Source organism: Bos indicus x Bos taurus, chromosome 8 (assembly GCF_003369695.1).
Source record: "Bos indicus x Bos taurus breed Angus x Brahman F1 hybrid chromosome 8, Bos_hybrid_MaternalHap_v2.0, whole genome shotgun sequence".
In the NCBI taxonomy this organism is placed as follows: domain Eukaryota; kingdom Metazoa; phylum Chordata; class Mammalia; order Artiodactyla; family Bovidae; genus Bos; species Bos indicus x Bos taurus.
Genome location: NC_040083.1, coordinates 8,032,794 through 8,047,825, shown reverse-complemented (window position 1 = coordinate 8,047,825; position 15,032 = coordinate 8,032,794). Strand labels below are relative to the sequence as shown.

Below are 15,032 nucleotides of genomic sequence, written 5' to 3'. Positions count from 1 at the left end.
TTTGGGTCTGTCCTGCAGGCCTGGTTGTTGGAGGAGGAGGAAAGCCGATGCTGGAGCCAACGCTGGAGGAGGTTCGTGGGGAGCCCCCCACATGAGTGGCTGGAAGACAGGGCCATGGACGGGGGACCCTAGAGGTCCTTCCACAGCCCTCAGATGTGTAGTTGCTCAGTCATGTCTGACTCTTTGGACTGTAGCCCGCCAGATTCCTTTGTTCTGAGATTCTCCAGGCAAGAATACTGGAGTGGGTTGCCATTCCCTTCTCCAGGGGATCTTCCTGACCTAGGGATTGAACCCAGGTCTCCTGCATTGCATGCAGATTCTTTACCCACTGAGCCATCAGGGAAGCCCACAGACATCATATAGCAAATCCCTACTACTTAAGGAACCCCTCTGAAGTACATTTCAATTTTTGTTTAATTCATCCTGCAAAGTAAGGGTAGAGCATCTGTAGAAGTGGATACAAGCACTGGTTTCCATACATGTATGATGTTTGTGCTCCTTCCGGATGAATGGATGGCATTGGTTCCCATCATGGCCACCCACTCCGGTATTCTTGCCTAGAGAATGCCACGGAGAGAGGAACCTGGCGGGCTACAGTCCATGGGGTCACAAAAGAGTCAGGTTCGACTTAGCGACCGAGCACGTGCGCGCGTGCACACACACACACACACTGATTCCCATCAGCAACACAGATTCGGGGCCAAGTCTAGGCACTGTGAAATCACAAAAGGGGGCCACATATTGAGTGTCTCTCTCAATGAATCTGTGGGGACAAATTGCTGGTCTGAGTGTTAGTCCTTTGCTGTCTGGAGCCTGCCTCTGCCAGACAGAGCCCTCAGGCAGGAGTATGTATCTCCAGTAGGTACCAGTGCAGCCCCCTCCGCTGGGCGCATCCTCCCTTCCTGCCTCACTTCACCCTTGGCCTCAACTGCTTCTTCCACCTGCAGGGTTCTTCCCCTGCCACCCTTACCACCAGCCTCCTCACGCCCTCCTTCAGGTCATTACTCAATATCTCAACCAGGCCTTTCTTGAAAATAGCAGCCCTCTGGCCCCAGCCATTCCCTGTTGCCTCCCTGGTAGCTCAGCTGGTAAAAAATCCACCTGCAATGCAGGAGACCCAGGTTCGATTCCTGGGTTGGGAAGATCTGCTAGAGAAGGGATAGGCCACCCACTCCAGTATTCTTGGGTTTCTCTGGTGGCTCAGATGGTAAAGAATCCGTCTGCAATGTGGGAGACCTGGGTTCCGCCCCTGGGTTAGGAAGATCCCCTGGAGGAGGTTATGGCGACCCACTCCAGTATTCTTGCTTGGAGAATCCCATGGACAGAGGAGCCTGGCGGGGTACAGCCCATGGGGTCGTAAAGAGTCGGACATGACTGAGCGACTTTCACTTTCTGCTTTATTCTTCTCCCTACATTTACCACCATCCATGTCACTTATTTATTTATTACCTCCTTCTTGGTTAGATTGTATTCCATGTGACTAGGGGCTATGTCCCCTTATTCTCTGCTGTATCCTTATCATCTCAGACAGACCTGGCATTTAGGAGAAGTCCCATAAACATTTTGGTGAGTGAATGAATGACTGAGCATATAGAAACATGAGTGAAGACTTTAGGAACCCTTTTCAGCCTGGTGCCCACCTGCTTTCTTGTCTTGCCCACCGTGCACCTGTGCCCTCTAGCGAAGGCCCTTTCCCTCTGGCTGCAGAGTAGGATTCCCCCACAGCCCCGCCTGGCTCTCCCCCTCTCCCCCACCTGAAAAGGCTCTCTGCTTTCCCTTGAGACTCCTTGCTTCCTTCCTCTTGGTCCCTGTGCCATCCTCCACTTGCTTGAGTATTGGCTCTTTTGTCATTGTATTGTTGCAATAAGTTGTTTCCATTCCAGTCTCTCCCAGTAAATGGGGGCGCCCTGAAAGGGCAGGTGGCATGAGTAGTAAAGAACCCAGCTGCCAGTGCAGGAGATGTAAGGGACGCAGGTTTGACCCCTGGGTTGGGAAGATCCCCTGGAGGAGGGCCCGGCAACCCACTCCAGTATTCTTGCCTGGAGAATCCCATGGACAGAGGAGCCCCGAGGGCTACAGTCCTTGGGGTCTCAAAGAGTTGAGCATGACTGAACAACTTCACACGCATGCCCTGAAAGGACTATAGTTTTGGTTTTGGGGAAAGAACTTGAGTTTTGAGTCAGAGTTCAAATTCCAGCTTTACTAGTGACTGCTGTAGGACTGTGGCAAGTCACTTAATTGTTCTTAGCTTCTGTTTTCTCCTCTGTCAAATAGGGATACTCATCTTAATTTGACAGGCTGGCTGAGAATCGTAGGGGCAGTGAATAGGATGTCCTTAGCAGAGTGCACAGCATGTGGTAGGCAGGACGTGACCTAATGGGATTATGAGTGAGAAATGGCCACAGCACTTATGCCAGAGTTCACCTCCCACTCTGGTGGGCAGGTTTTGTTCTTTGACCTCCTGGGAGTATCTGGTTTAAATTTGTGTCAGTGTCATGAAGAAAAAGGGGGAAGGAGGGGGCCACTGTTTTAGACTAAAGGACAACATAATGGACTATGTGAGCCTTGGTATTGGGCCAAAACAAAAGTTATAAAGGACGTTTTGAGGAAAAGTGGAAATTTTAAATATGGGTTAATTACGTGCTAACAGTGAATCAAATACATTTCTGGGTTGGGATTTTAAAAAGGACTGTTTAATGAGTGCAGATTGTGTGCTAGGCTTTGTGAAAGCATTTTATAGTTGCTCCATCATCCCCATGACATAGATATTTTTATCTCATTTTATAATGTGGAACTGAGGCTTAGAGAGGGGAAATCATTTCCCCAAAGTTATACCACGTTTAAGTGCCCAGGACCAGTTATTATTATCATATTTTTAATAAACATTTTATTTCAGACTAGTTTTAGATTTACAGAATTACTGCAGAGGTGTTACTGAGAGTTGCCATATATCCCATACCCAGTTTCTCGTGTTGTTAACGCTTCACGTTAGTGTGGAACATTTGTCACAATTTATGAACCAGTATGATGCTTTTGAACTGTGGTGTTGGGGAAGACTCTTGAGAATCCCTTGGACTGCGGGAGATCCAACCAGTCCATTCTAAAGGAGATCAGTCCTGGGTGTTCATTGGAAAGACTGATGCTAAAGCTGAAACTCCAGGACTTTGGCCACTTCATGCGAAGAGCTGACTCATTGGAAAAGACTCTGATGCTGGGAGCGATTGGGGGCAGGAGGAAAAGGGGATGACAGAGGATGAGATGGCTGGATGGCATCACTGACTCGATGGATGTGAGTCTGAGTGAACTCCGGGAGTTGGTGATGGACAGGGAGGCCTGGCATGCTGCAATTCATGGGGTCGCAAAGAGTCGGACACGACTGAGCGACTGAACTGAACTGAACAGATTGATTCATTATTATTAACCAAAACCATACCTTATCATATTGCCTTAGTTTTTTTTTTTTTTTCCTAACTTCCTTTTTCTGTTCCATGATCCCATCCAGGACATGGCTTTGCTTTTAGTCATCATGTCTCCTTAGACTTGTTTAGACTGGCTGCCTTTCAGACTTCTTTTTGGTGACCTTGACGGTTTTGAGGAACACTGGTCAGGCATTTTGTAGAATGTTAAGCTATATAGTCCATGGAATTCTCCAGGCCAGAATACTGGACTGGGTAGCCCATCCCTTCTATTGGGATTGGATCTTCCCAATCCAGGAATAGAACCAGGGTCTTCTGAATTGCAGGTGGATTCTTTACCAACTGAGCTATCAGAGAAGCCCTATTTTGTAGAATGAATGGGACCAATTCTGAACTTAAATCTGTTTTATTCCAAAGCTCCTTCTATTTCCATCAGACCCTCTTTCTCTTCATTGAGAGAGAGAGAGGTGGAGGGGGACGGAGGGAGAGATTGATTTACCCTTAGAGCGATTTGCCAGAGGCTGAGGGGCTTCCCAAGTGGCTCTAGTGGTAAGAACCTGCCTGTCAGTGCAGGAAACATAAGAGACAAGGGTTCGATCCCTGGGTTGGGAAGAACTCCTAGAGGAGAGCATGGCAACCCACTCCAATATTTTTTTTTCTATTTTTTTTAATTGGAGGATAATTGCTTTACAATATTGTGTTGATTTCTGCCATACATCGACATGAGTCAGCCACAGGGATGCATATGTCCCCTCCCTCCTGAAGCCGCTTCCCATCTGCTGCCCCATCACACCCCTCTAGGCTGTCACAGAGCACTGGGTTGAGATCCTGGTGTCACACAGCAAATTCACACTTGCTCTCTATTTTACACATGGTAGTGTATATGTTTCCCTGCTATTCTGTCCGTCCGTCGCACCCTCTCCTTCCCCTACTGCGCCTACAAATCTGTTCCTATTGCTTTCCTGAAAGTAAGATCATCAGTACCATCTTTCTAGATTCCATACGCATGCATAATTATACAATATTTGCCTTTCTCTTTCTTACTTCACTCTGTATAATAGGCTCTAGGTTAATCCATCTCGTTAGGACTGACTCGAATGCATTCTTTTTTTATAGCTGAGTAATATTCCATTGTGTATATATGTACCACAACGTCTTTATCCATATTTGTCGATGGACATCTAGGTTGCTTCCATGTCCTGGCTATTGTAAAAAGTGCTGCCATGAACATTGGGGTACCTATGTCTCTTTCAATTATGGTTTCCTCAGGGTATGTGCCCAGTAGTGGAATTGTTGGGTCATATGGTAGTTCTATGTCTAGTTTTTAAAGAAATCTCTGTACTGTTCTCCATAGTGGCTATATCAATTTACATTTCTACCAGCAGTGCAAGAGGGTTCCCTTTTCTGCACACTCTCTCCAGCATTTATTGTTTGTAGATTTTTAGATGATGGCCATTCTGACTGGTTGAGGTGATACCTCATCATAGTTCTGATTTGCATTTCTCTAATAATGAGCCATGTCGAGCACCTTTTCATGTGTTTGTTGGCCACCACTCCAGTATTCTCGCCTGGAGAATCCCATGGACAGAGGAACTTGGTGGGCTACAGTCCATGGGGTTGAAAAAGAGTCAGACGCAACTTAGTGACTGAGCAAGGAGCTACAGAACAGGACCAACCCACGTCTGTTGACTTTTGGGGAGAGGTGTGATTTGGGGCCTGACTCTGCATCTGTGCTAACAAACCCCTACACAGCTTTTGTTTGTGTTGTTGGTCAGTCGCTCAGTCATGCCAGACTCTTTGCGACCCCATGGACTGCAGCATGCCAGGCTTTCCTGTCCTTCACCATCTCCTGGAGTTTGCTCAAATTCATGAATTGAGTCAGTGATGCCATCCAAACATCTCATCGTCTGCCGCCTCCTTCCCCTTTTGCCTTCAATTTGCCCAGCATCAGTGTCTTCCAGTGAGTCACCTCTTTGCATCAAGTGGCCAAAGTATTGGAGCTTCAGCATCAGTCCTTCCAATGAATATTCAGGGTTGATTTCCTTTAGGATCGACTGGTTTGATCCTCTTGCTGTCCAAGGAGCTCAAAAGAGCCTTCTCCAGCAACACAGTTCGAAAGCATCAATTCTTCAGTGCTCAGCCTTCTTTCTGGTTCAGCTCTCATATCCGTGTATGACTGCTGTACCCAACTTCAGACTACAGTTTAAGAGCGACAGTCCTTCAGGCCCTTGCTCTTTTTGAGCTAGAAGTTCTTCATGAGGTAAGCCAGTGTCCCTCAGCTTAGGGAGCCCCAGGCCTGGAATGGATTGTTAGGATCTGGGGATATGAGTTGAGCAGCCTGACCCGTGGCTCCTCCGGGGCTCCCAGCAGTGCCTGGGCCCAGATGGATGTGTTATGTCGGGCATGGAGCCCTCATGGGTTATGGACAGGAAGTGGGGAAGGGCACCTCGCTGAGAGAGGGAACTGAAGAGACCCCTGATGTAGTTCACAGGGTTTTCACAGTCAGCCCCCCTGCCTGAGAGCCCACATCACCCTTCGGCCTTGAGTACACACTGGAGGCAAGTGGGAGACAAAGCTGGCATGGTGGGGGACGTGGTGGAGGACGGGCAGAAGAGGTCGGGCTAGATTCTGTAGAAGGAGGAGCCGTGAAGGGCGTTTGAGCAGAACAAGCACACGAGAAGGAAATGAAAGTGAGGTTGGCTAACCTATGCCAGAACCTGGTTGGAGCAGAGCTGTGTCATCCTGCTCCCTGGGTGGACCTCACAGTCAGAAATGAACATCAGTCCACTAATAAGGCGGATGCATGCTTCCTTCTCTCTCTCTCTCCGGCGGAGCCCACATTGCTTTGCTCAGGGGAGCCCTGCACACCCCAGCTCTGCCACCCACCCCTGTGGTCTCAAGATCCTGCCCTGCTCACCTCACTCACTCACCTGAGTGTTACCTCTTCTACCTCTGGGGAAGGGGAGCAAGGGGGCCTGGGAGGAAGGCAGGGGTGTCCCGGTGCTGATGTGGCAGCCCTTGTACCCACAACAACCAGATGAGATCTGAGTGGATGTTTTTACTTTGGGTTCGTTTCCTGCTTCTTTCACCAAGTGTGCTTTGTTTGGGGGAAAGAAGAGCTGACTCCACCAGCCCGCCTTCCTCTGTGGGTTTGGTAGAATCTGTTCTGCACCCGGTCATCACTATTGATGGCAGTGATGATGATAGCTGGCTGGCAACAATGTTAATAGCTTTATTTCTTGGTGCCTGTGAAAGGCTACAGGGGAGGGCTGACCTGATGGAAAGGAAGTACTGGCTCCAGGCATCAGATGAACCCTGGGACCCAGGCTTTACTGTCAGACCCACAGAAGCCCTCATATTATCATCTGGTCTTGAAGCTGGCATATTACTTAAGATGCATTTAGCAGCAGGAACAGAATAACCAACTGACAGAAGCTTAATGAGAAAGGCATTTAATTATATTACATAACAGAATGCTAGAGATGGGTATTTCTAAGAACTGTTTAGTAATTCGAAAATGTTAGGATATTGGACCCCTGTTTCTGCAACTCTCCTAGCCTGACCCTCGTGCGCATAAAGTGGCTGCCACAGTTCCCATTATCAGAGCAGCATCCCAGGCTGGATCTAAGGGAACAGGTATATAACACGAACTTGTTCCTTAGCAGCTCCTTCTTTTGCTGAGGAGCAAAACCCTAACCAGAAGCCACCTAGCAGGGTTCTTCTTAGGGTTCATTGGCCAGAATTTGGTTATATGTCCAGTTCGACACTAATCACCAGAAAAGAGAAACAGGAGTAATTGCTTGACTTAAACCAATCATGTTCACTCCCTGGGTTGGAGGAGGAGCCTACTTTCTCCACTTTGTGGCTGGAACAGAGATGAGTTTCTGTAAGCTAAGGGAGAAGAGGGAGATGGCTCCTTGCTGGTTAACCTGCAGAGGCAGCCACTGAAAACCCCATAGCCAGTTGGACAGGAATGCCTGCTTGTTCTGCAAGTTCTTCAAGGGAAGAAATCCCACAGCCCCTGTCCGTAGTGTACCGCCTGGCTCTCTGTGACCTCTGAGCCTTTACACATGCTGTGTCCTCTGGTTGAAACCCCAAACTCTGCTCCTCTGGGTCTGGCCAGCATGAGACTGCAGGTGCCAGCTCGCAGAGCAGTCCCCTTTTACTCGGCTCCTGTCTCCCAGCACTCTGTACGTCCACGGATGCCTTGCTCTGTATCACTTGATGGCTTATTTTTCTCTCTCACATCATAGAATGTATTTTATTTCCCATCATAGTCCATTCTGGGAAGACGGATAAAGTATCTTGGTCATACTGGTGTCTCCAGGGACTGATGTGTCATAGAGCATCCAATATACAAAGTAAGGGGTGAGCAATGGAAACTGTGGTACCTTCTGCCCCGGTGGTCCCCAGGCGGAAGCCTTCTTCTCTAAGCCAGGCTTGCTCACAGTGGTCACCCTGTGGGCATTCATTCATTCATTCATTGTGGCAAAGGCCACACTGGCTCTCCTGCTTCTGTTCTTTTCCTCCCCAGCCCATTTCTCACTCCACTCCCTAGTGAATCAATCATTCCATCAATCTCTGTCTCCCACATTTTTCTTCCTTCTATCTTTGAAAACACTTTTATTGTAAGTTATAACATCCATCGTAGAAACTGAGAAACCCAAGTATGTAAAGGAAGACAATAAAATGGCATCTCATGGTTCAGAAATAATCACTGTTAACAGTTTGATTCATATCTTTTAATATTTATGCTAGCATAAATGTGTATGTTTAACATAACACAACATATTATGTTTTTCGTTAAACAGAATGTTGTTGCATATTTCTGTATTAATGCACACCAGTCTCGTTGTTTTTTATTGTGATGACGTACACATCATATGGGCTTCCCAAGTGACTCTAGTGGTAAAGAACCAGCCTGCCAATGCAGGAAACATAGAGATGTGGGTTCAATCCCTGGGTCGGGAAGATCCCTGGAAGAGGGCATGGCAACCCACTCCAGAATTCTTGCCTGGAGAATCCCGACCCTGCTTAGCTGCAATGACCTTTTTGTCACTAGAGGGCGCCAGGGCAGTAAGGCTGTGCATGGGCTTGGTTCCTGTACCTTCTCAGTTCAGTTCGTTGTTCAGTCGTGTCCAACTCTTGGTGACACCATGGATTGTAGCGTGCCAGGCCTCCCTGTCCATCACCAACTCCCGGAGCCTACTCAAGCTCATGTCCATCGCGTCGGTGATGTCATCCAACCATCTCATCCTCTGTCGGCCCCTTCTCCTCCCGCCTTCAATATTTCCCAGCATCAGGGTTTTTTCAAATGAGTCAGTTCTTCGCATCAGGTGGCCAAAGTATTAGAGTTTCAGCTTCCGCATCAGTCCTTCCAATGACTATTCAGGACTGATCTCCTTTTGGATGGGCTGGTTGGATCTCCTTGCAGTCCAAGGGACTCTCAAGAGTCTTTTTCAACACCACAGTTCAAAAGCATCAATTCTTTGGTGCTCAGCTTTCCTTTTGGCCCAACTCTCACATCCATACATGACCACTGGAGAAACCACAGTTTTGACTAGATGGACCTTTGTTAGTAAAATAATGTCTCTGCTTTTTAATATGCTGTCTAGGTTATTCACACACACACTTCTTGGCTTGGCAACTCTGGGAAATATCACTTCACCTCTGTCAGGCTGTATTTTTCATCAGTAACTTGAGTGTGTTGGGTTAGGTGTTCCTCAAGGCTTCTCCAAGGATAGAACTTTCTGGTTGTACTCACAGATGGACAGCTCTGTTAGCTGCTCTTGGTCTGGGCATTTAGACAACTTCCTCTTTCACATTTCTCTTAATTCTCTAAACTGTCAGTGTATAAGTACATGAAAGTTCTCCCAGTTGACCTTAAATCTTGGGGTCCTGGAAGAAGCCTTCTTGACTGTGCCCTTGACTGCATGCTGGCCTGGAGCTGAGAATCTCATGCTGTCCTGAGAGTGATTGATGGGCTCCATCTGCACACACTGATGGGGTTCCGTCTGCACACACTGATAAGGCTCCGTCTGCACACACTGATGGACTCCGTCTACACACACTGATAAGGCTCCATCTGCACACACTGATGGGCTCCGTCTGCACACACTGATGGGCTCCATCTACACACACTGATGGGCTCCGTCTGCACACACTGATGGGCTCCGTCTGCACACACTGATGGGCTCCGTCTACACACACTGATGGGCTCCGTCTGCACACACTGATGGGCTCCGTCTGCACACACTGATGGGCTCCGTCTGCACACACTGATGGGCTCCGTCTGCACACACTGATGGGTTCCGTCTACACACACTGATGGGGTTCCGTCTGCACACACTGATGGGCTCCGTCTGCACACACTGATGGGCTCCGTCTGCACACACTGATGGGCTCCGTCTGCACACACTGATGGGCTCCGTCTGCACACACTGATGGGCTCCGTCTGCACACACTGATGGGCTCCGTCTGCACACACTGATGGGTTCTGTCTACACACACTGATGGGTTCTGTCTACACACACTGATGCCTACCCCATCCACAGGAAGAGAGTCAGTTGCTTCAAAGCTTCCCCTCAACTCATTTATACACAACCTAAAGAGGTCCAGAACAAGACTCATTTCTCCATCTCCTTTGGCTGCCTCACTGTTGGGTCAGATATGTAAAACAGCTTTTATTCAGAACTTTAAATAAATTTTGTTGTCCAGGAAGAGACTCTTTGCCCCTCATTGTATTGGCCCAGCTCTTCTCTTTTGAAATGAAAAATCTGGTGACCATCACTTTATTTCTTTAAACATTTTTGTTCTGGAAAGAAAAAAGCATAAAGAGAAAGCTCTCACTGATAAATCCTCTGCCCAGAAATATCTGTCAACATTTCGCCTAGTTTTATTTTTGTGTTTTCATTCACATTACTGAGATCATACTATAAATACAATCTGCATGCTGGATTTTTCTCTTAGCATCATGTTTTGAGCATTTCCTCATGTCAATAAAACAGAATTTGAATGCTTGCACATAACTTCATAGAAGAGATGAATCATAATTTGACCATATCCTCAACGTTGGGTATTGAACTTGCCTCCAGTTTCTCCATGTCATAAACGCGATGCCATGAACTGACTGAAATTCCCCTTACTTACTGTTATCGAGATGTGTTTGAAAGAGTGAGACAGCTGGGCTTAGGAAGGGGAAGAAAAGGGTTTCTGTTACCTTCCAGTTGTGGAATGTGGGGTACTTTGTACCTTATGTTTATTCTTAGAACAGTCATGGGAGCCAGGTTTTGCAGATGGGAAACTGAGACTGTGAGAGATTTAGGAATTTGACTGTCACGTCCCATGGCTAGTTAGCAGCTGTGCAGGATCTGACCTTGAATTAGCTTGCAGAGCTGGCTTCTCCTTTGCTGCCATGCTGCTCAGTGGCAGAAAGAACAGAGTCTGTGGGGGTCTGGGCTGCAGGGAGCTTGTGGTCTCACTACCAAGGGGCGTTCAGGTCTTAGCTTATCTGTGAGAGCCTGGGGGGGACTGGATCCCCACTGGGGGCAGTGGGATAAATGAGTGTCCCAGCTTGGAGAACTGGGAGAGGTGACTCTGCTGGGGTGTGGGGTTGAGTGTCTGCCAAAGTTTCCAGCCTGCTTTGCTGAAAATGAGCTCGGGTCCCTGCGTCTTGTCCACCACTTTTCTCTACCGCTCTTAATAAATCTGAATCACAGCATTTGGCTTTGTACTCATAAATTTGAAGTGGAGTTCTTACCAGGCCTGTCAGCAAGATGGAGAAGGGCAGGTGAGAAGGAGAACTGAATTCTAGGAATCCAGACTATTTTTAAACACATCCTTGTTATTTTAGATCTTACAGGTCACTGGTACAGAGAAGAATTTTGCAGACCTGACAGCTGGTGTTAAAACAATTAGGCTCAAAATGACAACCAAGGCATATGTGTGTGCGTGTGGTCACACTTCCTCTTTCTCCTCCTTGTATTGTGGGGCAGATTTCCTAGACATGTCTGAGGTGGAGCCAGCTGGGGCGGTGGGAGGATGGGTGATTTGGGGAGTGAACTCCAGACTGGGTTTTAGGCGGAAGTTGTGACACGCACTCTGTCACACACAGAGACGTCACCCAAGACCTGCACTCCCCTCCCTGACCTCAGCCTTCTCTTCCATAAATGACAGGGCAGGGTAGAAGTGAGGGGAATTAGGACCTCTCTAACGCTGAAGAATTGATGCTTTTGAACTGTGGTGTTGGAGAAGACTCTTGAGAGCCCTTTGGACTGCAAGGAGATCAAACCAGTCAATCCTAAAGGAAATCAGTCCTGAATATTCTTTGGAAGTACTGATGCTGAAGCTGAAACTCTAATACTTTGGCCACTTGATGTGAAGAGCTGACTCATTGGAAAAGACCCTGATGCTGAGAAATATTGAAGGCAGGAGGAGAAGGGGACAACAGAGGATGAGATGGTTGGATGGCATCACCGACTCGATGGACATGAATTAGAGTAAGCTCCATGAGTTGGTGATGGACAGGGAAGCCTGGTGTGCTGCAGTCCATGGGGTCAAAAAGAGTCAGAGACGACTTAGCAACTGAGCAACAACAAAAATTCCCCTTCGTCCCCAGATCTGGATCCTGTGATTGGGACCACAGATGCCTCTTGGCACACTAGTGTATCATCATCGTGAGCCCCAGTCATCCCCTACTCACCCTGGTCATGCCTACCATTCTGCTCTAAGAGTCTAAGACTTGGCCATTCATTTTAACAGGAATTCTCTGGGAGGGACAAGAGACAGCTTTGTCTGTTTCCTGGTCCTCCATGATCTCAGCCACATTTCCTTATCTGGACACAGCTTGCCTTTTGTTTTCATTTCCCCCAGCACTTCCCGGGCTTCCCTGGTGGCTGAGTGGTAAAGAATCTGCCTGCAGTGTGGGAGACCTGAGTTCGATCCCTGGGTTGGGAAGATCCCCTGAGGGAGGGCACAGCAACCCACTCCAATATTCTTGCCTGGAGAATCCCCATGGACAGAGGAGCCTGGCAGGCTGCAGCCCATGGGGTCACAAAGAGTCGGACATGACTGAGTGACTAGGCACACAGCACTTCCCACCCATCTTGACCAGAATTCTCCAGAGAAACCGAACCAGTAGAAATAGAGACAGAGGCAAGGAGATACTTATTATGAGGAATAATGACACACACAGTCACGGAGGCTGATGAGCCCCCATGGTCTGTAGCTGGCAAGCTGGAGACCCAGGAGAGCTGCTGTGTAATTCCAGTCTGAGTCTGAAGGCGAGCAGGCCCAAAACCCAGGAAGAGCTGATGTTTCAGTGAGAGTCTGAAGGCAGGAAAAAGTCATCATCCCAGTTCAAAGGCTGTCAGGCGGGAAGAATTTTCTCTCATTCAGGGAAAGTGAAGTCACTCAGTTGCGTCCGACTCTTTGCGACCTGTGGACTGTAGCCCACCAAGCTCCTCCATCCATGGGATTCTCCAGGCAAGAATACTGGAATGGGTTGCCATTTCCTTCTCCAGGGGATCTTCCCGACCCAGGAATCAAACCTAGGTCTCCCACATTGCAGGCAGACGCTTTAACCTCTGCACCACCAGGGAAGCCCTTAAATACAAGAATACAGTCTCTCAGAAAACCTCCTATAGAGACACAGAACTTCAGATCCAAGTACTAACATCAAAGATTTCAAGGGAGGAAAGGAAGCCAGGTTGAAAGAAGAAGGGGGAGGAGGCGGGAGAGTGGGGATGAAAGGGGTGGCCTTACAAATATCTCCTGCCACCTACAGATACCCAGGTGTTATGGGACTTTTCCCTGGGCCTCCAGAGAAGGGAGGACTGGAACTTGGCCCTACCAGAAATCAGACCAGACCAGAACCAGAATTTGAGTTCTCTGCCGAGAGGAGGTGATCAGTCTCCAATCCTCAGCTCAGGCTGAGGGCCCTTCGACCAGATTCCTGCATCCAGGACCGGGGGACTAGAAAAACAGGGAAGGATAGGAAGGGTTAAGGAGAGGAAAGAGAGAGGGAAGGGGAGAGAGGTCAATAAAGTCTCTTGTTCTTTACCAGTTGGGGCACTCTGGCCAGTTGTCCGAGTCAGGAGGATACCAGGGACTAAAGGGTCCCAGTTGCGGCTGCTGGGTCTGGCCCATTGGCAGGCAAGCTGGCCCCTGAGTACCCCGAGTGGTCAGGATGTCAGTCTCAGCAAAGAAGAGTCCCCACCAGAGTCGCCATTTGTTGCAGGAAGGAGGACCTCTTCCAGGGCCCGAAACTGGGCTCTTGTCTAACGCTTGGAAATGAATTGTCTGAGGAGACACATGTGCTGACAAAGCAAGAGACTTTATTGGGAAAGGGCACCCGGGTGGAGAGCAGTAGGGTAAGGGAACCCAGGAGAACAGCTAAGATCAGCCTTTTTCTCCTATTCAGATCTTCACCTAATTGGTGAAGCCCACCCACATTAGGGAGGGCAATCTGCTTTACTCCTGTCTACTGATTAAGATGCTAATCCCATCCAGAAACACCCTCACAGCCACACCCAGCATAATGTTTGAGCAAATGTCTCAGCACCCCATGGCCCACACTCAAGGATTTTCATGCCCCATTACAGATGTTCATGTCCTCAGGCCATTGCATGTACTATCCCCTCCCCCTGGAATGGTCTCCTCTTATATAAGAAGAAATTCTATTCTTGGTGCCTTAGTTTTTTTTTAGTAATTTTATTTATTTTTGACTGTAGTAGGTCTTCAAAGCTGCATGGATTTTTCTCTAGTTGCAGAGATCGGGGGCTAGTCTCTCGTGGTGGCGTGCAGGTTTCCCATTGTGGTGGCTTCTGTTGTTGCAGAGCATGGGAGCTAGGTGCTCGGGCTTCGGTAGCTGCGGCACGTGGGCTCAGCAGTTGCGGCTCCCGGGCTCTAGAGCACAGGCTCAGCAGTTGTGGTGCACAGGTTTAGTTGTTCCACCGCATGTGAGATCTTCCTGGATCAGGGATCGAACCTATGTGTCCTGCTTTGGCAGGCAGATTCTTTACCACTGAGCCACCAGAAAAGCCCCTGATTATTTTTTCAAATGGCATTTCACCAGCTAGAAGGAGAAAGCAAGGTCTGCAATATTCGGAGGTGGCTGAGAGCATAGACTCTGGGTTCACACCCTGGCTCTTCTGTTTACTAGCTCTCTGGCTTCTGGTTATCTGTGCTCCATCATCTTGACCTCCCTGTAGCTGCTTCATGGGGAGGTGGTGAGGATGGAGGGAGCTAAAGCAGGTAAAAGGCTTAGAACAGTATCTGACACACCAAGGGTTGAGGGGCTTACAGCTGATATGGTTGTCTTCGTTGCGGTCCCAGGACTAAGCAAGGTGCCTGACATACACTGGATGCCCCTAAGTTTCTGTTGAGTGGAGTCATGTTTAATAAAGTGAATATAGAAAATACGAGGGACCTCCCTGGCAGCCCCGTGGTTAAGACTTTGCCTTCTAGTGGAGGGGCTGTGGTTTCAATCCCTGGTCAGGGAGCTAGGATCCCACATACCTTGGGGCCAAAAAACCAAAACATGAAACAGAAGCAGTGTGGTAATGAGTTCAATAAAGACTTTAAAAATGGTCCACATTAAAAGAATCTTGAAAAGAA

The 15,032-nt window shown here is 48.3% G+C and overlaps 1 protein-coding gene across 1 annotated transcript in view; it reads left to right on the top strand.

Annotated features, from left to right (window-relative positions):
* The window catches only part of XKR6 (XK related 6), a 270,900-nt gene that overhangs the window by 192,302 nt on the left and 63,566 nt on the right, over positions 1-15,032 (top strand). The gene's annotated exons all lie outside the window — the stretch shown is intronic.